The sequence below is a fragment of the Corylus avellana genome, chromosome 6, assembly GCF_965113065.1.
Source record: "Corylus avellana chromosome 6, dhCorAvel1.hap1.2, whole genome shotgun sequence".
Lineage (NCBI taxonomy): Eukaryota > Viridiplantae > Streptophyta > Magnoliopsida > Fagales > Betulaceae > Corylus > Corylus avellana.
In genome coordinates, this window is record NC_142495.1 from 15431990 (window position 1) to 15459604 (window position 27615).

General features: G+C 34.6%; 1 pseudogene across 1 annotated transcript; it reads left to right on the plus strand.

Moving 5' to 3' along the window:
- The first annotated feature begins 2491 nt into the window (after window positions 1-2491).
- LOC148584927 (cuscuta receptor 1-like) lies at window positions 2492-13107 on the plus strand (annotated as a pseudogene). The gene is made up of 7 exons (XR_015912673.1): window positions 2492-2933; window positions 4997-5152; window positions 5241-5315; window positions 7221-7376; window positions 8387-8542; window positions 10447-10506; window positions 10822-13107. The product of XR_015912673.1 is annotated as a cuscuta receptor 1-like (transcript).
- Window positions 13108-27615: the final 14508 nt, after the last annotated feature.

The following is a 27615-nucleotide window of genomic DNA, read 5'->3' on the forward strand; positions in this document are numbered from 1 at the left end:
ATCCTTACATTTTTTTGTATAGCAGTTCCTATATATAAACTACTAGAAAACCCATAACTAATTGAAATAGGAAGAAAACCTAGTACTAATTGGAATAGAATTCGTCCAGATTTTCGTTTTTATATTTCATGACGATTTTGGTAAAGTAAACGTTCGAATTAAAAAAAAAAATTATTTCACAATTTATGCTAATGTGATCACTAATAAATAATAACATGAAATGTCACCAATAATGCCTATTCTTTCTCAGTGAGGCTCACATTACGAAGGGTCCCTAGTTCGAAAGACTGTCACGAGCCATTGACCTCAACCTTCTAACACGGCAATCAATCCTCCGTGCAATAATTATTAGACCAAATAAGGACCACAAGAAAGAGATCTCAATTTGAAGATAAGTAAAATATTAGATTTCAACAACTTATGAGAAAGAATACCAATCAAGAACACACGATGGCATAGATAACTAATAATAAAAAAATAAAAAGAAAAACTTCACAGGGGAAAAATGGTATAATTTAACAAATAACTCAAATGCTTTTTTTTTTTTTTTTCTTGGTTCAGTTGATGAGAAAGTTTATGAAAAAAGTATAACAAAAAAAAAAAAAAAAAACAATTATGGTTGTTGTGGATAGGCCTCTGGACAGGGTCACAGACTCACGAGGGGACAATTAATTTTCCTTGACTTGGGGTGGGGAGGGGGAGCAGTAGAGGTCATTTTTCCATTTAAGGTGACACAGATTTGGAAAAAAAAAAAAAGTCTAGAGGTGCTGGAATAAATGGAGGCACATTACTGTAACAAAATGGACCACCAATTCATATGAGAGTGGAAACTAAGGAGAAGGGTCCCTAGTTTAGAAGACTGACTCTAGCCACCGACTACAACCTTCAAACACGGCAATCAACCCCTCCTTACCATATCATAATTATTGAACCCCAAAAAAGAGCTCTCAATTTCAAGATAGGAAAAACATTAGATTTCAACAACTTATAAGAAAGAATACCACCAACACACGAGGATATAGATAGGGTTCAACAACTTCACAACATTAATATATAATAGCACTTATCATATCGAATGAATAAATAATATTAATTCAAATGAACATTGCAATATATATGAAAATATCAAAACTAACGAGCATATGTTACACTTCAACAACTAAGGGTTCGTTTTTCTTTTTGTTGTCTTCTCTTGAATTCGGTTCAATTTTCCATTACAGTTTTTGTTCTGCACATTCTAACTTTGTTAAAACAAATTATTCATCTTATTAGTGATTTATATTACGAATCATTCTCCAAGCTCCTCTATCAGTTGGGTTTACTGTTTTTCCCTATCTTTAAAATTGGGATTGTGAGAGTCGGTTGGGTGGACCCTTGGTGTATCAAACTTTGAAAATCTGGAGTTGTAAGAATTATGGACGGGTTGGATCAAATTTGAAAGTCTGGAGTAGGGAGATTTCTTTTTGGAAATTACGTACGGAAATAGATGGAAATGGATTGTTTCCATTTCAAATGAAATAGAGAGAAGCTATTTAGGTAAAATAGTGGGATATAATTGTTCTTCTCTTAAAATATAAGGATATTTTTTATCTTCATTTTTACACCAATTTGCCTAAATGACTCATCTCCATTTCATCCCATTTCTGCAATAAATGTAGCTGAAAGAGAACGGTATTTGGCATTTAATGTTGAGGGAAGAGAACGAACGAGAAGGATCCTCTCCATTTGGTCGGATTTAAGGGGAAATTATGTGGTTCATAGAAAGAAAGTAACGATTGGGAAAAAGGCCAAAGAAATGAAAAGAAAAAACGTCTTAATGTTTTTTTTTTTAAAAAAATTATTTTTAGTTTTTAATGTTTCAATAAATATTAAAAATTCATCTAGTACAGGTATCACATTCAACCACATTGACGTGAATCTCCGTTAAAAAAATGGACGGAATGTCAGCAAATCATTTTGTCATTTTTTTTACAGTTCACGAAATCATTACAAAACAAAACTTTCTTACTTTTCAATACAAAAAAATTCAAAACTTTATACCACATTAATCCACTTCAGTTGATAGGAAAGAAGAATAAACAAGTTGAACTCCGGCTCATCTTATCCAAAGACGACTTGACTTTAATGTCTTATTGGAAATGTTTTTCCAAGTCATCAATCCACGTCAATGCGAAAATTAGGGGCCCCCAACATTTATATGGTGATATATAATATAACTTTCTAATTTTCAAAGAAACGTTCAATACGTCTTTATTATTTTTTAGAGCCTCCTTCTATTATGATGTGGTAAAAACTTTCTTTTACAACATTTAATATAAATTTGACACATCAGGTAAAAACACTAAATACAATGAAATGAAAACACAGTATTTTAATTCAAATCAATCGAATGCCCACCACCCACCTTCTAGCTCTCAAACTTCTATATATAATGACCATATTTCTTTGAATTTTACATTGAGCTTTCCCTTTAGTGTGCAAAGGAAGAAGCTGGTTTACCTACAAATTAATGAAACAATTTTTGTCAATGGCACACCCGCCTTTACTGAAAGCCTTGCTGTGGGGTTTACTTGTGTTTCTTCAATTTCATGAGCACGCAGCCTGTTTCCACGAAGAGAGGATTGCTCTACTTGAGTTGAAGGTGTTTCTGAAATCCAATATTATTTATGCAGGTCACCCCCTTCTTCCCTCGTGGATCGACGATGCAAAGAGTGATTGTTGTGGTTGGGAGAGGGTCACGTGCAACTCCACCACCGTTCACGTCATCAAACTTTCCCTCTACAACTTAAACCAAGATCCTGATAATTACTACAATGAAAATTTGGATAAGAAGAAGCATTGGTTGCTAAACGTGTCACTGTTGGTGCCTTTCAAGGAGCTGAGAAGTCTGAGTCTGTCCTGCAATCTAATTGGTGGTTGCCTACCAAATGAAGGTATGTTCTCAGTCTCCCCTACTTTTCCTTTCTCATATCAAATCCCTCTTAAAACACACACACAAAAAAACGAAAAAAGAGAAATTATATAATGCTACGTTGAATAGATGGCTTTTGAATGTCTTCAGTCTAATTCCCTCCACCCAAAAAGAAATAAAAAACGTAAAAGATTTCCTTGAGCTATTTTGTTCTCTTCCGTGATAAAAATTAAGAATTACAGGCGTCGGATTTACCTCTTTAACAATGATAAAGATAATTACAAATATTATTTTCTAAAGTTTTATAATTAGTTTTTTCTTTTGTTGAATCACGGGTGTCCCGCGTGATTCTGAATTATATGTCGTGCTAAAATTAAATTATCAAAATTAAATTCTAATGAATTATAGAAAAGATAAAAAAAAAAATTTTTAAAAAAATGGATTATATATATTAGAAGGAGAAAGTTTTCCTCTAAACTGGGTTGGAAGAATTTCCTTCAATATAGTCTATAAAAGTGACATGTGTCATTTGAACATGTGAGATGCACATGTTTTTTTAATAGTAGGGGCAAAGTTAGAATAAATTTTATTAAAAACTCATATGCATTTCACATGTTATTAAAAAAAAAATGACATATTATTTATAGAGTAGGTTGAAGAAAATTTCTCCAGAAAAACTTTTTCCATATTTTAGAATTAAGCAATTGATATAAACGATAAAATCAGACTTAAATGATCCTTATTTTAAATAGCTCATTTTATATCGTCTTAAATAGAGTTTTAATTAGCTCAATTCTTGGGTTATGTAGTAAAACTCTTTAAGCTTTTTAATTTTTTTTTTTTTTCCCTCTCTCTCTCATAAACCAATTTCCAAAACTCCAGCTTTATTTTCACCAACTTGAACGATGCTCTTTTAACTTTTTTGCAATTCCTTTCCCATTTCCCGAGGAAATTATGGAAACCCAACCTCTCTTCTCAAAATTTTTTTGTATTTTTTCTTTTTTCTCTTATTTTATTTTTTCACTTGTAATCTTTTGCCTTTTAGTTCTATAAGTTTTTAATTTTTTTTTTTAATATTTTATATATTATACTTACAATCAGAAGCTATTGATTTTAGTTGATCGTTGTTGTCATTGTGCCGCTGATTTTAGTGCACAACCTAATTAATTTCTTGTTACATTTGACTATCTTACAAAAAAGATAAAGTGGATTAACCATATTATCTATTGAAATAATATACTAACAAAACTTGATCATGAAAATTTAATTAGTAATTTCAAATCTCAAAAAATAGAAGAATGATTTTAAATTAATTTTTATTATTTAATATAAAAATTTATTATATTAATATTTTAAAATTAAAAATGTCTTATTTTAATTTTTTGCCTTAAACTTCAATTTTCATTGAGCCGCCCATGTCTAACATCAATCATAAGGTTCAAGCTAGAGCATGAAAACCAATTTGAAATAGAATATTTCTATTAAATTAATCTTGAAATTTTTTTATTGAAGCATATGACGGAGTTCTTTTTAATTGCGTCATTTTCTTCCAGGTTTTGAAAGGCTAGCACTACTTCCAAAATTGGAGTTATTAGACCTTGGCATTAATTCCTTTGGTTATAGCATTATACCATCTCTAAGTCGACTTGCGTCCCTTAACACATTGAGTCTTGCAAGAAATTATTTGGGATTGTAAAATACAACTACAGGTAATTTTTTTTTTTTTTTTTTTTTTCTAATTAACTACAGGTAATTTACTATCACTAGACTTCTTCCCTTTATATTTATGATCATTATTTCAAAGCTTCTTTAATTGTACTTTCTCCATAACTATTTTCACTTATTCTTTATTTTCTCTTACTAGTGCACATTTATTATCCCTTAAAGCTGAACATACACTCTGGATTTAAATTTATCACTGAATACTTGTGATTATCAAGTGATGCTGTCCAGAAGTTTGAATTGTGCGTATCTAGTTAATAAGCTGTAAAATACTAGTTTTCTTCTAAATACTACGAATTGCATACTTGGTTTTCTTTTTTCTTTTTTTTTTTTTTTTTTTTTTTATAAATAAATTGACTATAGGTTTTGAAAGCTTGTCAAGGTTGGAGAACCTTGAGACCTTAAATCTTAGTATAAACAGTTTAAACAGAAGCATCATAGAATCATTGCCTCCAATCAAATCCCTAAAGAATGTAAATCTCGGTTATAACTCCATTGAAGGATCATTTCCAATCAAAGGTACATATGTTGATCTTTAGTATTTCTTTATAGAAACTGCATGCAGTTCCAATCATGTTTGAAATTTTCTATGTTCTGCTTTATGTAGAAATATCGGCTTTTGAAAACTTGGAGAAGTTGGATTTAAGTGAAAATAGACTCAATGGCTCCCTCACAATCCAAGGTAATGAGAGAGAGAGAGAGAGAGGGAGACTTGAGTTTGAGATTTTCAATTGCTTCATAACCACTTTACACACATCTTTCATATTTCTATTAAACTACTTATTGAGTTTATGACACAAGTCACAATTTTCTCCATCTGCATTCAATCCTCTATTTTGTTTTTGTTTTTTTCGAATTTTATTGCTCAAAGATTTTAGGAAATGTTATATAGATTTCTTCCCCACGCAACATAATCGATAATTATACCATATTTAAAATATATATATAATCTTGCCTTTTATTGCCTTGAGGGTGAGTGACATATATATATATATATATATATATATATATATATATATATATATATATATATATATATATAGTCTTGATTACCAAAAACAGAAAACCACCACATAGGTTATACACTTTGCGATCTAGAGGATATCAATTTCAATTACAACTGCAAGTGTAGGGTTGGGCTAATGTTTATTGTATCTCAATCAATCACTAATATTCAATACATAAATCCAAAATTGTTATCAGTACTGCAGTTAGTCTATAGTACTCAATAACAAATGCAAAATAGAAGCTGCCAAAGTAGCTTATAGAAGATAATTACAACAATTGTTGTATCCCATTCTGTTGATGTTTGACTTGAATCACAATAATTGTTCTTGAATGTCCATGTTGGAAATATGCAAAGAAAGTTGTGTGAAACATGAAAGGCATCAAGGTGTTTCCCTACGCGTATTATGTGTATTATAATCAACATTGCATATGAGGCAATACATACTATTTAATTATCCACTTACGGTTTCTTGTTGACCATAACACTAGAGTAGCCAAAATGGCTTTAGCTATCAAATGCTATTTTTCTTCTTAACATTACAAATTGCATAGTTTTTTTTTTTTTTCTTCATATCTTTTAATAGATTTATTACAAGTTTGGAAAGCTTGTCAAGATTGGAGAACCTGGAGACCTTAGATCTTAGGGAAAACATATTTGACAAAAGCATCATTGAATCATTGAGTGTGGTCAAATCTCTTAAGAATTTGAATCTTGCTGGGAATAATATAGGAGGATCCTTTCTTGGCAAATGTATGTTGATCTTCCGTATTACTTTATAGAAACTTCCAATAATGTTTGAAATTTACTATGTTCTGTGTTATACATAATTATTGGCTTTTGAACTCAATGGCTCCTTGACAATCCAAGGTAATGAGAGAAAGAGAGACTTGAGTTTGAGATTTTCAATAACTTTATAACCACTTTACACACATCTTTCATATTTCTATTAAACTACTGATTTAGTTTATACCACAAGTCACAATTCTCTCCATTCGCATTCATTCCTCTGTTTTGTTTTTTTTTTTTTTTTTTCAAATTTTTACTGCTCAAAAATTTGAACAAGTCAATTTCAATTGCAACTGCAAGTGTAGGATTGGGTTGATGTTTATTTTATCTCAATCAATCACTAATGTTCAATACAAAAATCCTAAATTGTTAAGGTTCCATATATTGTTATCAGTATTGCAGTTAGTCTACATTACTCGATAACAACTGCAAAATAAAAGCCGCCATAGTAGCTCATAGAAGATAATTACAAGAGCAGGGTAAAACATTATGAGATTGTATTGCTACATCCCATTTTGTTGATGTTTGACTTGAATCACAATAATTGGTTCTTTAATGTCATCTTGTCGGAAATATGCAAAGAAAGTTGTGTGAAACATGAAATGCATCATTGTGTTTCCCTAAATTATAATCAACATTGCATTTGAGGCTATACTTACCATTTAATTAACCACTTACGGTTTCTTGTTGACTATAACACTAGAGTAGCCAGATTTGCTTAAGCTATAAAACACTATTTTTCTTTTAAACACTGCAAATTGCATAGTTTTGTTTTTAATAGATCTATTACAGGTTTGGAAAGCTTGTCAAGATTGGAAAGCCTAGAAACCTTAGATCTTAGCTGCAACTATTTCGACAAAAGCACCATTGAATCATTGAGTGTAGTCAAATCGCTTAAGAATTTGAATCTTGCATGGAATCATATAGAAGGATCATTTCCAATCAAAGGTACATATGTTGATCTTTAGTATTACTTTATAGAAATTGCAAGCAGTTCCAATCATATTTGAAATTTTCTATGTTTTGTTTTACGTAGAATTATCGGCTTTTGAAAACTTGGAGAAGTTGGATTTAAGTACTAATGGACTCGATGGCTTCCTGACAATCCAAGGTAATGATAGAGAGAGAGGGATTTAAGTTTGAAATTTTCAATAACTTCATAACCACTTTACACACATCAATCATATTTCTATTAAACTACTTATTTAGTTTATGACACAAGTCACAATTTTCTCCATCTGCATTCAATCCTCTGTTTTGTTTTTGTTTTTTTCAAATTTTTACTGCTCAAAGATTTTAGGAAATGTTATATAGATTTCTTCCCCACCAAACATAATGGATAATTATACCATATTTAAAAATATATATATATATGTCACTCACCCTCAAGGCAATAAAAGGCAAGATTATATATATATATATATAGTCTTGATTACCAAAAACAGAAATCCACCACATAGGTTATACACTTTGTGATCCAGAGGATATCAATTTCAATTACAACTGCAAGTGTAAGGTTGGGTGATGTTTATTGTATCTCAATCAATCACTAATATTCAATACATAAATCCTAAATTGTTATCAATACAGCAGTTAGTCTACAGTACTCAATAACAAATGCAAAATAGAAGCTGCCAAAGTAACTCATAGAAGATAATTACAACAATTGCTTCATCCCATTCTGTTGATGTTTGACTTGAATCACAATAATTGTTCTTGAATGTCCATCATGTAGGAAATATGCAAAGAAAGTTGTGTGAAACATGAAAGGCATCAATGTGTTTCCCTACATTATAATCAACATTGCATATGAGGCTATACTTACCATTTAATTAATCACTTACGGTTTCTTGCTGACTATAACACTAGAGTAGCCAGATTTGCTTAAGCTATAAAACATTATTTTTCTTTTGAACACTACAAATTGCATAGTTTTGTTTTTAATAGATCTATTATAGGTTTGGAAAGCTTGTCAAAATTGGAAAACCTAGAAACCTTAGATCTTAGCAACAACAATTTCGACAAAAGCATCATTGAATCATTGAGTGCAGTCAAATCCCTTAAGAATTTGAATTTTGCTTCAAATTATATAGGAGGATCATTTCCTGGCAAAGGTATGTTGATCTTCCATACTACTTTATAGACACTTCCGCTCATGTTTGAAATTTTCTATGTTCTATTTTATGCATAATTATCGACTTTTGTCCTTGTGATTTGAAGTTTTGATAAATAGCTACCTAGTTTTTAAAAAGTGATTAAACAGTCCTCCTTAAGATAAGCACAAAAGACAAATTAGTATCTGTGTTTAGAAAAGTTGGCCGAATCCATTAATGTGCTACATCAGTACCAATCAGAATGTAACATGTGTCACTTTCAATTAAAAAAAAAAAAGTATTAAAAACAATGAAACTACGAAAGCCACTAAGAATATCTTGTTCCATCGGCGAATCATATGCCGTCAAGCTAGCTAGGATCTAATATCTTCTTCCCCTCTTTCTCATAGTGCCCAAAAAAGACTTTGGATAGTACTCAAGCTTTCTAGGATTTTCCAGTCTTCTTGAGAAGCTCTTGTGACTACTTGTTTAGTTTCTATGACACAACTCACAATTTGCTCCATACACATTCAAAGGTTTTAGGAAATATTATGTAGATTTCTTCCCCACTCGAAATATGGCAAAATTTTTCTTTGTTTCAATCGATACATTAATTTATTTTAATCACTCACCCTCGAGGCAATAAAAAGTAAATATTTAGAATTTTCTTAACACAGATCTATTCTTAGACCTTTAGATTTTCCATTTTCAATTTTGTCTCCCCATTCCAAAAGTTATGTCCCCCCTTTCCCTCCCATAGGAAGCAAAAGACCTTCGAAAATTTGCATTTAATTTCAATAAAATAAAAACGACAGAAAATTTCAAAATTAATTAAAGATGAATGGTTTTGTGAGAAAACAAATTCAAGTCATTTATAATTAATCTAAGCTCCCAACAGTGAATAATGGTTATTAGGGGTAAATGTAAACTTGGTTTATATGGTTTGGTGTTTTGTCAATTAGATCTTTAAGTTTTAAACAACGATTAATTAAACACTCATTGAGTAACCAATAAAAATAAAAACACAAAAATAAAAACAAAAACAAATAGGTAGAGCGGTTGACAAATCTCTCTCGTGTACAAATTGGGTTTCTATCTCTGGCTATATGTACACAATAAAAGTCAACGTACATCATCAAATTTGTTCGACGCCAAATTAAATTATTGAAGCGTCGGATTTTCCATTTCCATAAGAATTTTTTCAAATGGCCCAATTCATCATCCAAACGTGTATCGAACATTGTTTCAGAGGGAGTCGTTTTCTACTTGAGAAAAACAAAAAGTACATATTAAATTGTTGGAAAAAATATAAAAAAAGCTCACCGAACTAACAGCCATTTTTTAAATAGCTCCATGAAGTTTATAATGTGCTAAACTGGTATATTAAGCTACTAAAATGAGTCAAAAATGCCACTATTTTATTATATTCCTATAATACCCTTATTCTCTTAAAAAATGAAATAAAAATTGATAAATAAAAAATTAATTAAAAAATGTTAAGGGGTATATTTTTTTAGTTTTTTTCTAGAAATTAATTTTTTTTTTTAGTTTAATATATATATATATATATATATATATATAACAGTGACAGGTATTACAATTTTATCAACTTTAGGCTTGCTTTGTTAGATGCTAGCTATTTGAAGACTCAAGCGGCCTTTTTCTTCTTTAAAACAAGTCAAGATTTGTTCAGACGACTGAATAGCTCCATTTCCAATCTCATGGTAAACAGGCATAGCAATTCGGTTAATTCTCGGTACCCTTCACTTACCTGACCGACTAGGACTCGGACTCTTAATTCATTCTAATAATAGACTAAAAAACATTTGGTAATCTAATTTCAAGGCTAAAATAAGTTGAAATCAAAATATAATTTCTATTTATATTTCGATTTGATTGACACTCTCTCTCTTCACTTGTGGTAGGTTTGTCTAATTCCAATAGGCTCGAGATTTTAGATTTGAGTTACAATTTTTTCACTGGAAGTATTTCTCCATATATCCGGGCACTATCTTCTTTAAAGGTTATATCATTAACTAACAATCAGCTCAATGGCCCTTTTCCTAAAGGTAAGAATTAACTAGAAAATCAAGTGTTTGCAAATTGTTAGTCTTACCTATCTAATAAAGTATCTACAATTGAATAAAAATGTGAGATAAGGTGAAGGACCATGGTTGATTTAACTCAACAATTGACCATTCACACTTTTTTTTCTCTTCTTTTTTTTTTTTTTTTTTTTGAAAAACCCAATATTGAAAACCTGATTTTTCTTGTTGATTCTTAGAGTGGAACATTATTAGGATAGACATTTCTAATGTTATTCCTTTTGACAGATTTGTGCGCACTTAAGAAGCTTCAAGAGTTAGATCTTTATCATAATCTCTTTGAAGGGATCCTTCCTACATGCCTAAACAATTTGACATCTCTTAGATTGTTAGATATATCTAGCAATCGATTCGTTGGAAACGTCTCTTCATATCTGATAGCCAGCCTCACATCACTTGAGTACATTGATCTCAGTTATAACCAATTTGAGGGTCTATTCCAATTCAGCATATTTTCTAATCACTCTAAGCTTAAGGCGATTCTATTAGCAAGTGAAAACAACAAGCTTGAGATAGAAACTGAAAAATTTGGAGGTTGGGACCTCTCGATTCAGTTAAAGATCCTTGTGCTATCTAACTGTAATTTGAACAAGCTTATAGGAAACATTCCCAAGTTCCTCCTTGACCAGCGCAAATTGGAAATAATTGATTTGTCTCACAATAACTTGAATGGAAGCTTCCCCATTTGGTTGATTGAAAACAATACAAGACTACAAGAGCTAAATCTTTGGGATAATTCTTTCATGGGTAAATTTCATTTGCCATCAGATCGCTACGAGTTTCTTTTGTTTATGGATGTCTCTGACAATCACTTAGGTGGGCAACTTCAAGAGAATATTGGAAAGATAACTCCGTACTTAAAATCTCTAAATCTTTCTCAAAATCATTTTGAAGGTTATCCCCCATCCTCAATTGGTGACATGAATCATTTGTTGTCTTTGGACTTGTCCTTTAATGATTTCTCAGGAAAGGTACCAACAAAATTGATTGCTAGTAGCACGGACTTGTTGTTTTTGAAGTTACGCAATAATCAGTTCACAGGATTTGATCTACCGGCTACACCTTCTGAACATTTTGGAGGGTCTCAAATATGGCTTTTGGATATTAGCAACAACAAATTGTCTGGAATAATTCCTAGATGGATTGGAAACATGACATTTTTGCGTACTCTTGTCTTGAGTAACAATTCTTTTGAAGGTCAGATTCCTTGTGGACCACCAAATTCCATGAAATTAGTAGACCTTTCACATAACTCATTTTCAGGATCATTACCTTCTTGCTTGAATCAACAATATGTTGAGCACCTATTTTTGCAAGGAAACAAACTTACAGGACCAATACCAAAAGCTGTTTTCAATTCATCAGTTCTTTCAACATTGGACCTTAGAGATAACAAATTTTTTGGCAGTATCCCATATGAAATTGGTGAACTTCCTAATTTAAGAATACTTTTGTTGAGGGGCAACAATTTTAGTGGTATAATTCCAAATCAATTATGTTGGTTAAGGAAGATAAGCATAATGGATCTTTCCAAGAACTCTCTTTTTGGGACAATACCGCTCTGGTTTCACAACATGTCCTTTGGAAAGATACATGATAAAGATTTTACCTATGGACAATATAGTTCTAGCTCTACATCCTTTCAAATACATTTCCCATTGCAAAGGCTCTTCGAATGGAATAGTAGAAGAGATGACATATACATAGAATATGGTCAACAAGTTGAGGTTGAATTTGTAACAAAATACAGGTCTAACTCCTACAATGGTGGCATCCTTAATTATATGTCTGGATTGGATTTGTCATGTAACAAGCTAATAGGTAGAATCCCACCAGAACTAGGAGAGCTATCTTCAATTCATGCATTGAACTTGTCTTACAATCATTTGACAGGTTCCATTTCACAAACATTCTCAAATTTGGCCTAGTTGGAGAGTTTAGACCTTTCTCACAACAATTTGAGTGGAGAAATTCCACCAGAATTGATTGATCTGAACTTTATAGAAGTGTTTACTGTGGCTTATAACAACTTATCAGGTAAAGTTCCAGACATGAAAGCACAGTTTGGAACATTTGGGAGGAGTAGTTATGAAGGAAATCCATTTCTTTGCGGACAACCACTAGGGAGTTGTACCAGAGAAGACGAGTCACATCGATCACCAACAAAGTCTTCAAATGCAAGTGAAGGGAAATGGTATGAAGTAGATCCTCAAGTCTTCTTTGCAAGCTTTATCAGATCTTATATTATTTCCTTTTTGGGTGTTGCTTATCTTCTTTATATTCATCCTTATTGGCGACAACGGTGCTTCAATTTAATTGAAGATTTTAAGTACTGGTGTTATTATCCTATTTTTGATACCTTAAAAAGATTGTCAAATTGTCTAAAATCTTAGATATATTGAGATTCCAAGGACATCTTTGGTGGTAGTGATCATAGCCGTACATTTGATTATGAATAATGGTTATTGTGGTCTAATATAAGACAAGGTGTTCAATTGCACTTGCTTTCTTATGTTTTATAATTCTTGTCATTTGATGATGGATGTTGTTCTTGTAGCTAGAAATATTATTAATGGCATGAATAAACTTAGTTTTTCCATACATGTGATTTGTGGATACATTTCTAATAGGAAAATGATTTATTGTATTTGGAGTTATAACTTGTAGTTATGCAAAAAGCATCAATTTGTCTAATCCTTTGCATTAAAAGAGAGTGAGTCAACTCTCAAGACAATGATAGACTACAGTACAATAAATGTTTGCATTGATAATTTGGTGTTTTACATGCATTAATAATTTCTGCATTGATGTTTTGTTGGAGTGTTTTTGGGGTCAAAACAAGCAACCCCAACAGTCATCTTCTTAGTTGAGCTAAGATAGGAGGTCTCCAGTGTGAGAATTGTGTGCCTGCAAAACAAAGAAAGCGTCAGAGGCCTCTCTGCTGGAGTCAGGCTCTCCAATGCTTAAGTTAGCACATTTATTTTAAGAATGAGAAGGAGATAGGAAAATCATCTCTAGTTCGTAGAGAACAGAGGGAGGAAGGCATGAGAGACTTTTTTTTTTTTTTCTTAGAGAGGAACAATGAGTGGGGTGCTGGCAATCAAATTAGAATTAGGTCTTAACTTGTTCCTCCTCTAGGCAACTTCCGGTTGGATACACAGTCCCATGGGGCATCCGGAAGCTAACAAGACACGTGGGAAAACCCATTGATTCTAAAAGAAAATGGTTTGAGTATTTTCATATTGAAAAACTAAACCCACACTTTGATGACATTAATCAAATTGATTATAATATGGATGCATTGATAATTTGGTGTTTTAACGTATAAACCAGCATTATTATAATTTTATTCACTTCAATACATTATGGTCTCCATAATTCACATAAATGTACCCAACATTAAACATTCCATAACTCAAGACAAAAGGACATGGGAAAATAAAACAGGGATAATGGAATAGGATTAACACGAGTATATCAAAGAGAAAGATCAGCCAAGTCAAAAGTTCTGGAAATAGCTTTGCACCAAGATTCCACCTTCTTCTTCCTTAACTCTTCATTTAATGTTGAACGGAAAATGGTTGCAGTTTTCAACTTTTCTTCATAAGCAAATATCTCATCTTCTGTCCAAAAACCAACTGCTAATCCAGCAGCATAGGCTGCTCCAAGAGCGGTTGTTTCTATGTCAACTGGTCTCACGACCGGGCTTCCCAACAAGTCTGCCTACAAAACATTAATAAACAAAATCTACAATTACTGGACCACAAAAAGGAGCTCTTAGTTTGAAGAAAAATTAGATTACACATGATAATATAGATACCTTTTTAAAAATAAAACTTCACAACGTACATTAATATAAGATCACTAACCATATCTAATAAATCAATATTTATTCAAATGAACATTGCAATATGAAAATGTCAAAACTGACTACCTTGGTGAAATTTCAACAAGCAAATGACAATTTCTTAAAAATTGGTTGAGGAAAAAAAAAAAAAAAAACCGAAAGACCACTCCTTTCACATATCATATTATCAAATAAGTGAACATAAATAAGTAGCTAAAAGCTAGGATTTTCCTAATTCAGACGTTTACTATTCCAATATCGTCCTGCAATAAAAGGATACAAACCTGGACGAATTTTATCCGATTTCAACTTGTAAAACCCTAAGTTTTAGGTCTATAAATAGGGAATTATCAGATTAGTTGAGAGAGGCTATGAATTTCAAGATTGCAGAGGAGAAAGAAGAGAGTTTAAGGTTTTCCTAGCTTTTGGATCTCAACTTTGTGATTCTTATTTGTAAGTAGTCAATTTTGCATTATGAATTCAATCAATCTTGTTTTGTCTTTCAATAACATGAGAGGCTAAACCTTCAACTAAGGTTAAAGATGATGCCTCACTTATGATTAGCAACTTTGTTTCATGTATGTAATATTTCCCAATTTAATGATTTAATTGCTCTATTGTTTTACTTCTAACCAATTGGATGGAATAATTCTTGGATATCTTTTGTGATTGAAGGAAACACTTGATGATTTAAGATTATTCAATACAATTGATTGCTTGGTTTTCTTTGTGATAAATTGGATTTCCCCCGTGATTTATTCTCTAGATACAATTGATGTTTTGGTAAAGATTGGATATTTTCTTGTGATTTACGGATACAGTTAATGATTTGGTCGAATCTTGGATTTCTTTTGTGATTTCGGTTATGAATGGATACATGAGATCTTTTGATTAATTCTTTGAAGAAATAGTAATACAAATTTAAGATTTACATTGTGAGAACTTTGGGGAATATTATGGAACATGAAATTATGTTGTTATGAATTTGTGAGTGTGGATTCCGAAACCTTAGTGCTTCGTCATAAGATTTCAATCACTTTAAATTGCTCATGCTTTTGTTTTTTCATTCAAACAAAAAATCTCTCAAAAATTTGGAACTAAATTAGGGCTTAATTAATTTAGATTTAAAATTGCTTTCAAGAATACAATTCCCTGTGGATTCGACCTTACACTTGCAATCCATTATCTACAATTGATTTGTGCACTTGGGAGTTAAATAAATTTGCACAAATATGTTACCCATGAAATTTTCTTTTTTATCTCTGAGAAAAACTGTGGTGGAGAAGTGGGTAGCTTCAATGGTGAAAAATAAACTTCTTTTTTAACCACCTCTCTCTCTCTCTCTCTCTCTCTCTCTCTCTCTCTCTGATTCGTGCTAAACCAAACCACCCAATCAAAACTTGGTCTTAGATGGGTTCGCAATATACTTCTCAAGCGATGATGAAGACAAAGCCGACGATACAGTTGAAGGTGAACATGTGGGTCTGGAGGCACCAGATCTGGAGTTGTTGTGCCAAGATGCTACCCGCCCCACCCCGTATTACTTGCTCCGCTCCCTCCCCGCCCCGTAAAACCCAAGACCCGCAGATATTGTTTTCTACAATTGGGTCTCGGGTACAGTTTTCAATAACCACAATATGCAGGTTGGGTAGTTGAAATGGGCAATACCCGCCCTGATCCGACCCTTGCCCACCCCTACGTGTCAATGACACTTGAGGATTTCCAATCCCAACTCTTTGGACATGAACAACTTCTTGAATACCAAGTAGCTGCTGTTGAGCTTACTTCATTTGCTATGTTCTCTTAGACATCACCATCCAAGCAGAGAAATTCAACAACTTCTAACGGCCATTCCCACCCTCCAATAATTTTCCTAAGAAGAAGTTATTTCATCCTACTCCTATTCACGATTCCTCTGAAGGCAGATCCTTCCCTGGACCACCTAGCAACTTCACCCCCAACAAAGCCCCTTCCTCTAGTTGTCTCTCATAAAAAATGATTCCATGTCATATATGTGGCAAAGTCAATCATCAAGCTTTGGATTGCTTCCATCATATGGATTTTGCTTTTCAGGGGCACCATCCACCATCTGACCTTGCTGCAGTGATGGCCCAATCCAATGCAATCCAAGATGAAGATCACTAAATGGCAAACAATGGGGCTAACAATCATATCACAGCTGCTTTGGAAAATCTGACCATATAGTAGCCATTCCAAGGTAATGAGACAGTAGCAATAGGTAATGGTAGTGGACTTAGTATCTCTCACACTGGCTCTTATTCTTTTCATACCTCAGGTTTTGTCCTTCACCTTAATGATATTTTACATTTCCATGATGGTGCAGCAAACTGATTTTCTATCAAGTAATGTCATGACAATGATTTCCATTTTAAACTACTGCTACCTATTTCTTAATAAAGGACAACCTCAAAGGGAGGATCCTCAAGCAGAGACCTTGTAATGATGGACTCTAACTTATGCAAACTGCAACATTTCACCAGAAATAAAGTGAGAGCTCTCACTCCCACATTGGAGTCAAAGTGTCTTCCTTTGTTTGGCCCAACAGATTAGGACATCCAAGTCAGCCTATCTTGCAATATCTCCTAAGCAATTATCATCGACTAGTTTCTTCAATTAAGTCAAGTCAGTCTTTTTGTGTTTCTTGCCGATTAGGGAAAAGCAAATCGTAAGCTTTTCTTGTGTCTAGTTGTGTAACCTATTTTTCATTGGAGCTCATTCATAGTGATGTATGAGTTTCTCCTATTTCTTCAATTAATGGAAGCAAATACTGTGTTCTTTTCATAAATGACTTCTCTTGGTATACATGGCTATTTTCTCTTAAACAAAAATCTAATGCATTTGAAATATTTGTTAAATTTAAGGGTTAATTACCTTTTTAGTACCTAAGTTTTCGTGTTTTCTTATCATAGATAGTACCTGACTTACGGATAAATACCGATTTAGTACCACGATCACCATTTCATCAGCCAAACTAACGGACTGCCAGGTGTCTTAACATAAACATGCCACATGACCTAAAAAAATAAACCCCCCCCCCCAAAAAAAAAAAAAAAAAAAAGTATATGGGTGGCCTAGCCACCCCATTTTGGCTAATGGGAGTGGCCAGCCGACTGGAATGTGGTGGCCAAACAACCCCCAATGGCCTTAGGGGTGGTTCAGCCACCCTCAATGGCCAAAAAGGGGGTGGCCGAAACCACCCCCAAAGGCCTTGGGGGTGGCCAAGCTACCCCTTAGAGCCCATGGGGTTGCTTTTGGGTTTAGTTTTTTTAATTATCTTATTTTTAGTTTTTTTAGGACATGTGATATGTTTATGTTAAGATACGTGAGAGTTCGTTAGCTTGGCTGACAAAATGGTGATAGAGATACAAAAATAGTATTTACCCATAAGTTAGGTACTATATGTGATTCAAATTGAAATGTAGGTGGAAAAAAATAAAAACGTGAAAACCTATGTACTAAAAAGGTAATTAACCCTAAATTTAAATGCTTAGTTGAAAATTACTTCACTCTTAAAATCAAGGGTTAATTATCTTTTTAGTACCAAGGTTTTTATTTTTTTCCACCTAAGTTTCAATTCATAGCATAGATGATACTTGACTTATGGGTAACTAATAATTTAGTACCTCAGTCAGCCAAGCTAACAGACAGCAATGGGAGTAGTTTCAGCTACTCACTACAGTCGGTCTGGGGGTGAATATGACCACCCCTTTTTGGCCATTAAGGGTGGCGAACCACCCCCAAGGGCTTTAGGAGTGGTTTTGCCACCTAGATGGGCCGTAGGGGTGAACAAAACCACCCCATGAAAGCCCGTTAGTTTGACCGACAGAATGATGACGGAGGTACTAAATTGGAATTAGGATAGAGTAAGCTTGTAACCAATCACTACAACTCTTTGACACCATAAACTGGAATAGCAATTATTGTATTGGAATAGAAGCAAATATGTCCCCAAGAGGTAGCTCAATCCGCTGGAACCACATTTAATAAAGCGGAGGTCACTATTTTGAATCCCCCTCTTCCCTGCTTATGCGGACATCTCAAAAAAAAAAAAAAAAACCTTGTTGATGAATACTATTAAGTGCTAAAATATTCATATTTTCAGCCCTTAACTTATATGTTTTAATCCTTTGGTTTTAGTTAATTAGGTCCTTTTAATTCATTTTTGTGTTTTCCACACTTTTGTAGGCTTTTGGAAGAAAATGAAGTAAATCTTGAAGATTTGGGCTCAAAGAGAGAAGATGGGAAAAATGGGAGCCCCTGACACTGCAAACGATCGCAGGTTCCCTACGATCGAGCGCAATTCCAAAGAAGACACTGCACGAAGCAAGCCAGGAGCGATCGAGCGCATAACAAAAGATGATCGATTGCAAACCTGCGATCGAACGCACACGAGTTGCGATCGATTGCACCCGTGCGTAGGAGACACTTCAAAGCTGCGGCCATGATGCTAATATTTCTATATTAGGGTTTTCCAACTCCCAATTGTAATAGCTTTTAAAACCCTACGAAATTCCTAGGTTTACTAGTTTGTCAAGGACTTCTAGAACCTATAAATAGACCCTTAAGCCTCTAGAATAGGGATGCTTTGTAAGGAGGAGAATAGGAACTCTTCAAGTTCAAGTCTCAAGTTTATTCTTTTCCTTTCTTTTCTTTTCTTTTATGAAGATATTTAACATCAACTTTATGTGTAGCTAATTTATTTAGTAGGGCTAGATTGAAGCCCTAGTTATGTTCAGTTAATATGTCAATATTGGCGCCTTTGTAATAATCTTGTTGTGCTATTTAACTTGATTAACACCTGCTTGCATGAATTCCTCATATGTGTGTGCCTGATCAACATATGCATGTGGTATGGACTAGTTAGTTAAATCAATTTGGATGGTTGAGTCCTGGGTTTAATAAAAGTAACAAAAGAATCCACACCGCGGTTCTTGGGTTAATCGACATGGGGAACTGGGAGTACAAGCCCATGCCCTAGGCCTCATGTGTTTGTCGATTTCCATAGAGTATATGCTTTCCTAAGTAACAACTTAGTATACACCATGCTAAATCCCTTAGAAAAGAAAAGAGTTAGAATATACGCCATGCCTAACTCGTTGCTTAGGGAGATTTATAGCTTAAGGAGTATATGCCATGCCTTTAGGTTGACAAACATTAGATATGCATAACATGATCAAAGCATTGGCATATTGTTATATTAGCTTAATATAATTAGTGGTGGATATCAAAGCCCTACCTTTTATTATCGTCACTAAAAAAATCAATCTTTGTTTTACTTAACGAATTTATTTTTAAGCAAAATTTAGCAATCCTCATGGGAATGATCCTGTACTTGCACCATATACTACTAAGTTGACCTTGTGCTCTTGCAGGTAAAATGTACGATTATTTACTTACTAATTTAGGTAGATATTTAGCACAACAAGTTTTTGGCGCCGTTGCCGGGGATTGTTTGATTTTGTTTGGAATTACTTTCCTTAGTTTATTTTTGTTTTAAATTTTTCTGTTTTTATAGTCTTTTCCGCAGTTTCTGTGCCTCTAGAGGTGCGATCGATCCCCCAACTAGGGCGATCAAGCGCACCAGTGCGATTGAGCGCACCTGACGGTGCGATCGATCGCACATCTAGAGAGCAGCATAGTACTGCGATAATTATAGATCTGATTTTTTTTCTTTTGTTTTATGCAGGGTCAGTTGAGTCTGCATCTTCGAAAGTTTTATTTTTAATTTTGTTTTTATTTTTATCTTTTGTTATTTTTACTTTCACACATGTGGTGCGGCACTCCTACACCCCATGGACCATGTTCTTTATGCCATGACCCTTATCACCATGTTAGAGAATGTCTTATAATGAGACAAAATTCTAACAAAATTAATGGGCATAAGAACACATCGTTCTCTAGACCGGGGACCAACCGCTATTTTGATTCCTATAACCCGTCATGGAGCCAACAGTCTAATCTTTCGTGGCATGCTCAAGCTCTTGGAATTCAAGCACCACAACTTCATAAAGAGGAGCCATCTCCACAATTCTATGGTCAATCATATTCATGTCTTAGTCCCAGTCTGAGGCAATCCATTTTCAAGATAATAGCTCAAGAAGAGGAGCCATCTTCCATATATGATCATTTGGACTCTTCTCCACATCAACAATATCAAGAAGAACCACCTCCTCCAAAAAGGTCTGCCTTACAAGAAGCAGTTCAACCAGCCCAAGACCTAGAAGGGGAGGACTTGAAGAGTCTTTTACGATAATTTGTGACTTCACAACAGCAATCTACAGCTGATCAACAACAATTCAATACAAAGACTGATCAAGCCATTCAAAGACTAGAAGTACAAATGGGACAATTGGCCAAGGAGCTGAGTACATTCCGCATCAATAGGCCTCACCAATACCAAGAAGAAGAATGTCAAAGGTAGTTGATGGAACACCCTAATGAACAGTACATGGAGGAAGAGTGCACCTTCTATCAAGAGCAAGCAATTACCACATTGAGGAGCGAAGAGGTGGCGGAAAATCAAGTGGACGACGAGAAAGAAAAGCAAGCCGAAGTTCCACAAGAGTCACATCAGGGAAAAGAAGAGAGCACTGAGATTTCTTCAACATCAAGTCTTATTCCTGAAACACTAAGAGGCCAGGATAGAAGTCTATTAGAGCTACCATATGAGCAAATTGAGGACGTCAAGATAGAGAAGCTCCTTGAGTTTTCTTCTTACTTTATTCCAGTTCATGATTCCCCACCGGATGAGCAACTGTTTCAGAAAACTCAGAGTGGCCCTCCCCGATCTATAGACACTCGGAAGCACCTTGCAGCAAAAGAGATTCATTCCTTTTGGTGCAAGAGACGGAAAGATTGGTGCTTCAAGTTTAAAGTGCCACAGTCTGGCTGAAGCCGTTAAACTTAGCGCTCATGGGAGCCACCCCATAGCATATCCTTTGTGTTTTGTTGTTTGTTTTATTTTATTTTGTTTGACTTATATTTTGTTTTTGTTTTCCTTTGTGTTTTATTTTACTTTAGTGTTTTAGTGTTTCAAGTTTTTTTTCTTCATGTTTTCACATTTTGTTACTGCGATCAATCGCAACCTGCGTGTGATCGAGTGCAGGTCTCCACTTGTAGTTTTATTGCATTCTGTCAGTGCGATCACTCGCACCATGTGTGCATTCAAGCGCACCTCACCCACACACGCACTCCACTGCGCGAGTGCAATCGAGCGCACCATGCGTGCGATCGAGTGCACTCAGGCAGCAGACCACGTGACCTATTTGGGTCACTTTCCCCCATTCTCCACATCCTTTTCTTCCCTACGGCTACCACCATCATCACATATCACACACACATCACCCCAGAGTTATCTCGTTATTTTATTTTTGTCTTTGTGTATTTTCATTTCATCTTTTTATCTTTAGTTATTGTTCTTTTTTACTTGTTTGTGTGTTTTCTTATTTTGTAGGGACAAGTATGCTTCACTTCAAGTTTGGGGGTGTGCTATGAGCCATGCTTTCCAAGATCATATTGACCATCTCCCGGGTACTTTCTTTCCTTTACTTAGACACATTGGGGACAATGTGTCATTTAAGATTGGGGGTATGGGCACACATGATTGTTCGCACACTTTTTCCCAATTTCAAGTTATTTGTTTGTGTGTTTGTTTGTTTATTCAAAAAAAAAAAAAAAAATTATGCATGTTCATGTTTGCTCTAAAATTTTAAGTTGATCTAGAAAGAAATATGGCTTGACTTCATCAGTGAGCTTAAAATTTTGAACACATGATCTAATAATTGAGTTTTTCAGTTTGGTTACTTGCTTAGGAGAGCTGAGAATTCACATGTTTGATATGATTTTACACAAGCACATTAGCACATAATTTGTGGGGTATGACATGAAAGTTTAATGTGTGTGTTTCTATGTCTTAAGTGAAACTGGATGATTTATTAGATGGATACCTTGGCATATATATATGTGTGTGTGTGTGTGTGTGTGAAAAAAAAAAAAAAAAGAAAAAAAAAAAAAATCATTGATAAGCTTTTCTCTAAGTACTTGGGCATCTTGCCTCAAAGCATTGAGTGTTCATGTCAAAAGGTGAAAAATTTTGATTTGATTGATGTCATGGTTAGTTTGGTTTTGTAGCCTTTTTGACTCGAGTTAGTAAGTCCTAAGGGTGTCTCTACACCTAATGCCCTAAAACCATTTGGTTTGGGAGTTATTGACTTAACGCTCGTTACATGGGTCAATTAAAAAGCTTAAGGGAACCAAACATTGCACAACAGGATGAAAAAGAAAAAAAAAAAAAAAGAAAAATATGCCATTGTTGTTTGATAAGTGCTAAAATATTCATATTTTCAGCCCTTAACCTGCATGTTTTAATCCTTTGGTTTTAATTAATTAAGCCATTTTAATTCCTTTTTGTTTTTTTTTTTACTTTTACAGGCTTTTGGAAGAAAATGAAGTAAAACTAGGTGATTTGAGCTCAAAAGAGAAAATAGAGACAATTAGAGCTCCCTGGTACTGCGATGAATCGCAGGGTACCTGTGATCGAGTGCAATACCCGATAGGACACAGCATCGAGCAGGCCAGGAGCGATCGAGCGCATGCCAAAAGAAGGATCGATCGCAGACCTGCGATCGAGCGCACCCGTGCGCAGGAGACTTATCAAGTGGCGGCTGGACTGACATTCTTTCCATATTAAGGTTTTCCAACTCCAAATTGTAATAGGTCTCAAAACCCTACGAAATCCCTAGGTTTACTACTTTGTCTAGGACTTCTAAAGCCTATAAATAGACTATTAAGCCTCTAGAATAGATAGACTTGGTAAGGAGAAGAATAGGAGCTCTTCAAGTTCAAGTCTTGGCTTTATTCTTTTCTTTTCTTTTATTTTATGAAGATATTTAACATCAACTTTATGTGTAGCTAATTCAATTAGTAGGGCTCGATTGAAGCCCTAGTTATGTTTTGTTAATATTTCAATGTTGGCGCCTTTGTGATGATTTTGTTGTGCTATTTAACTTGATTAATACCTACTTGCATGAATTCCTCGTATGTGTGTGCCTGATCAACATATGCATGTGGTACGGACTAGTTAGTTAAATCAATTTGGATGGCCGAGTCCTGGGTTTAACATAAATAACAAAAGAAATCCACACCGGGTTCTTGGGTTAATCAACATGGGTAACCGGGAGTATATGCCATGCCCTAGGCCTCGTGTGTTTGTCGATTTCCATAGAACGTAAGCTTTCCTAAGGAACAACTTAGTATAAATCATGCTAAATCCCTTAGGAATGAAAAGAGTTAGAGTATACGTCATGCCTAACTTGTTACTTAGGGAAATCTATAGCCTTAGGAGTATACGCCATGCCCTAAGGTTGACAAACATTAGATATGCATAACTTGATCAAAGCATTGGCATATTGTTATATTAGCTAAATATAATTAGTGGTGGATATCAAAGCCCTACTCTTTATTATCATCACTTCAACAATCAATCATTGTTTTGCTTTTGCTTAAGGAATCTTTTTTTAAACATAAATTCAGCAATCCTCGTGGGAATGATCCTGTACTTGTACCATATACTACTATGTTGACCTTGTGCACTTGCAGGTAAAACGTACAATTATTCACCTATTAATTTAGGTAGATTTTTGCACAACATTGTTCATTCTAATAAGGATTTCAGTGAACTTTGAGATATGGAGATATTGCACATTGGAAATACTTGGAAGCTTCATATTTATGTGCTAATTCACCTTACATTGTTTCGAACTAGTGATGCCTTAGCATGTCTTTTGTAAGTAATTAAATTTTAAAATTCCAATTCATTGTGAAGATGGAATTCATCTTTTTAAGCTTGCTTATGAATGAAAATCATAATCTTGAAGTGATGCTTTAATTTTTGGAATAACATGAACTCTTGCATGATGTTTGCGGATAACATTTTTGGAAAACCCTCACGAGACTTCACTCATCCTCTAGGGAATTCCTAGAGGTTTAAAAGGCTTATTGCATATGCAATCGTACATCCCACGAAAGTTGGATTTATCTTTTTGTTTTCTGTTTTTTTTTTTTCCATTTTTGTTTTTTGTTTTGTATTGCTAAGAGCATTCCCAGCAGCTACCCAACCATTTTCCCTCTATTTAAGGATCCAAACTACTTTTTGCTTCCATATCTACAAAAACTCCACAATAGCTTCCCTTTACCATTCCCTACATCATTAAAATATTATTTTTATTTTCATTAAAATAATATTTTCTTTTATTCTAAAAAAAGATTTCTTTTTCTTTTCTTTCTCTCTCATCTGCGTCTTCTTTCTCTCCCTGTCTTCTTCACTCTCTGTTTCCTTCTTTTCTTTCCCCCCAGCCACCTCTCTCCCTTTCTCTATCTCACTCTCTGCCTCACTTTCTCCCCAGCAGATTCTCGCTCACGAAGACAGACAGGGAGAGAACAGGAAAGAGAGAGAAAGAGAAAGCGATGCAGAGAGAGCTGGGAGAGGGACAGAGCGAGATGGTGAGAGAAAGAAAGCTCAACAGATGGCCACGGCGAAGCCATGAGTGGCTGGATAGTGGCTTTTGGGCTCATAATCATTCCTTGGATAAAATTATCCTTCCTTTAGTTATGGGTATTTGATTGTGATGGGGTTGATTCTCTGGGTATTCGATTTGGGTAATCAATTGTGTTCTTGAGGATTTTTGATTGTCTTGAGTGGCTGGTTGGGTGTTGAGTTTCGATTTTAATTGAGGTGTTCTTAGAATCTGTTTTGAGATGGTTTGGCCGAATGGATTTAGAGTTTCTTGAGTTTTGGTTGAGGTACTGAGTTCTGGAACGATTTAAGTTTTTTGGGGAAGATTGATTTTGTGGGTTTTATTTGTTGTTTAATTTTGGGTGTAAATCCTTTTAGTGGCCGTGAGAGTGAAGATGAAGATTTGGTTTGTGTCCAGATGAAGTGTAGAAGAAGAAGAGGGCGGAGAAGAACGGAGAAAAATAATGGGCGTGAAAAGATGTGAGAGGAGAGAGTTTTTTTTTTATGATTATAATAAGGCAACGGATCGCTACAGTTGAACCCAAAACATTGGGTTCAACTGTAGCAGCTGATGGTTTAAGGAACCATATAGGGAATCTGCTGTAGGACATTTTTTGCGATTTTTTGACATATTCCCTAAACTTAAGGAACAAACCCCCTTATAGGAAGTCTGCTGGGAATGCTCTAAGGGACTAGCAATATGTAAGTTTGGGGTTGTATTAAGTGCTAAAATATTCATATTTTCAGTCCTTAACTTGCATGTTTTAATCCTTTGGTTTTAGTTAATTAGGTCATTTTAATTCATTTTTATGTTTTCCACACTTTCGTAGGCTTTTGGAAGAAAATGAAGTAAATCTGGAAGATTTGAGCTCAAAGAGAGAAGATGGGAAAAATTGGAGCCCCTGACACTGCAATCGATCACAGGGAACTTGCGATCGAGCGCAGTACTAGAGAAGACACTGCACAAAGCAAGCCAGGAGCGATCGAGCGCATAACAAAAGAGGATCGATCGCAGACTGGCGATCAAGTACACACGGGTTGCGATCGATCTCACCCGTGCACAGGAGACACTTCAAAGATGCGGCCATGATGCTAATATTTCCATATTAGGGTTTTCCAACTCCCAATTATAATAGGTTTTGAAACTCTACGAAATTTCTAGGTTTACTAGTTTGTCAAGGACTTCTAAAGCCTATAAATAGACCCTTAAGCCTCTAGAATAGGGATACTTTGTAAGAAGGAGAATAGGAGCTCTTCAAGTTCAAGTCTCGGGTTTATTCTTTTCCTTTCTTTTATTTTCTTTTCTGAAGATGTTTAACATCAACTTTATGTGTAGCTAATTTATTTAGTAGGGCTAGATTGAAGCCCTAGTTATGTTTAGTTAATATTTCAATATTGGGGCCTTTGTAATGATCTTGTTGTGCTATTTAACTTGATTAACACCTGCTTGCATGAATTCCTCATATGTGTGTGTCTGATCAACATATGCATGTAGTATGGACTAGTTAGTTAAATCAATTTGGATGGCCGAGTCCTGGGTTTAATAAAAGTAACAAAAGAATCCAAACCGCGGTTTTTGGGTTAATCAACATGGGGAACCGGGAGTATACGCCCATGCCCTAGGCCTCATGTGTTTATCGATTTCCGTAAAGTATATGCTTTCCTAAAGAACAACTTAGTATACACGATACTAAATCCCTTAGAAAAGAAAAGAGTTAGAGTATACGACATGCCTAACTCGTTGCTTAGGGAGATCTATAGCTTAAAGAGTATATGACATGCCCTTAGGTTGACAAACATTAGATATGCATAACATGATCAAAGCATTGGCATTTTGTTATATTAGCTGAATATAATTAGTGGTGGATATCAAAGCCCTAGCTTTTATTATCATCACTAAAAAAAATCAATCTTTGTTTTACTTAAGGAATTTATTTTTAAGCAAAATTCAGCAATCCTCGTATGAATGATCATGTACTTGCACCATATACTACTATGTTGACCTTGTGCACTTGCAGGTAAAACGTACCATTATTTACCTACTAATTTAGGTAGATATTTGGCACAACAAATATGTTAGCCAAACACCCTGTCTTCTCCAAATAAACACGCACGATCGTCTCCCACAACCACACACCTCACGTTCCAAACTTTGCAACAAGCCACCGAAGAATTCAGTTGGGCCGATCTCCCACCGCACATGTCGACACAACCCACAGTTGGTCAGAACAACCCAACCAATCAACCAGCATAGGCTTCAATCACTAGAGGTAATTGATGAGCAGTAGCCCACCTCCCGTACACCTGCACCACACACGGCAGCGCATGCCTCCTCCCTCACATGACACTGCACAGTGAACCCTCCTAAGAAAACATTTGTCTGATACCAAATGATAAGAACCTTTTTTTCTTTCTTAGTACAAAGAGGAATCAGTAACCCTAATCCTTTTATGAAGAGAAATCCTAACCTAGTAAGGAAATGACCAATTATTTAATAATAATAATAATAATAATATAATTAGAGGGTTCGTAATAGCCCGAAAAATTGTTCTAACATTTACAGTTTTTGAGTATGTGTTTCAATTGGGTGTGTTAGTATAGCAGATCT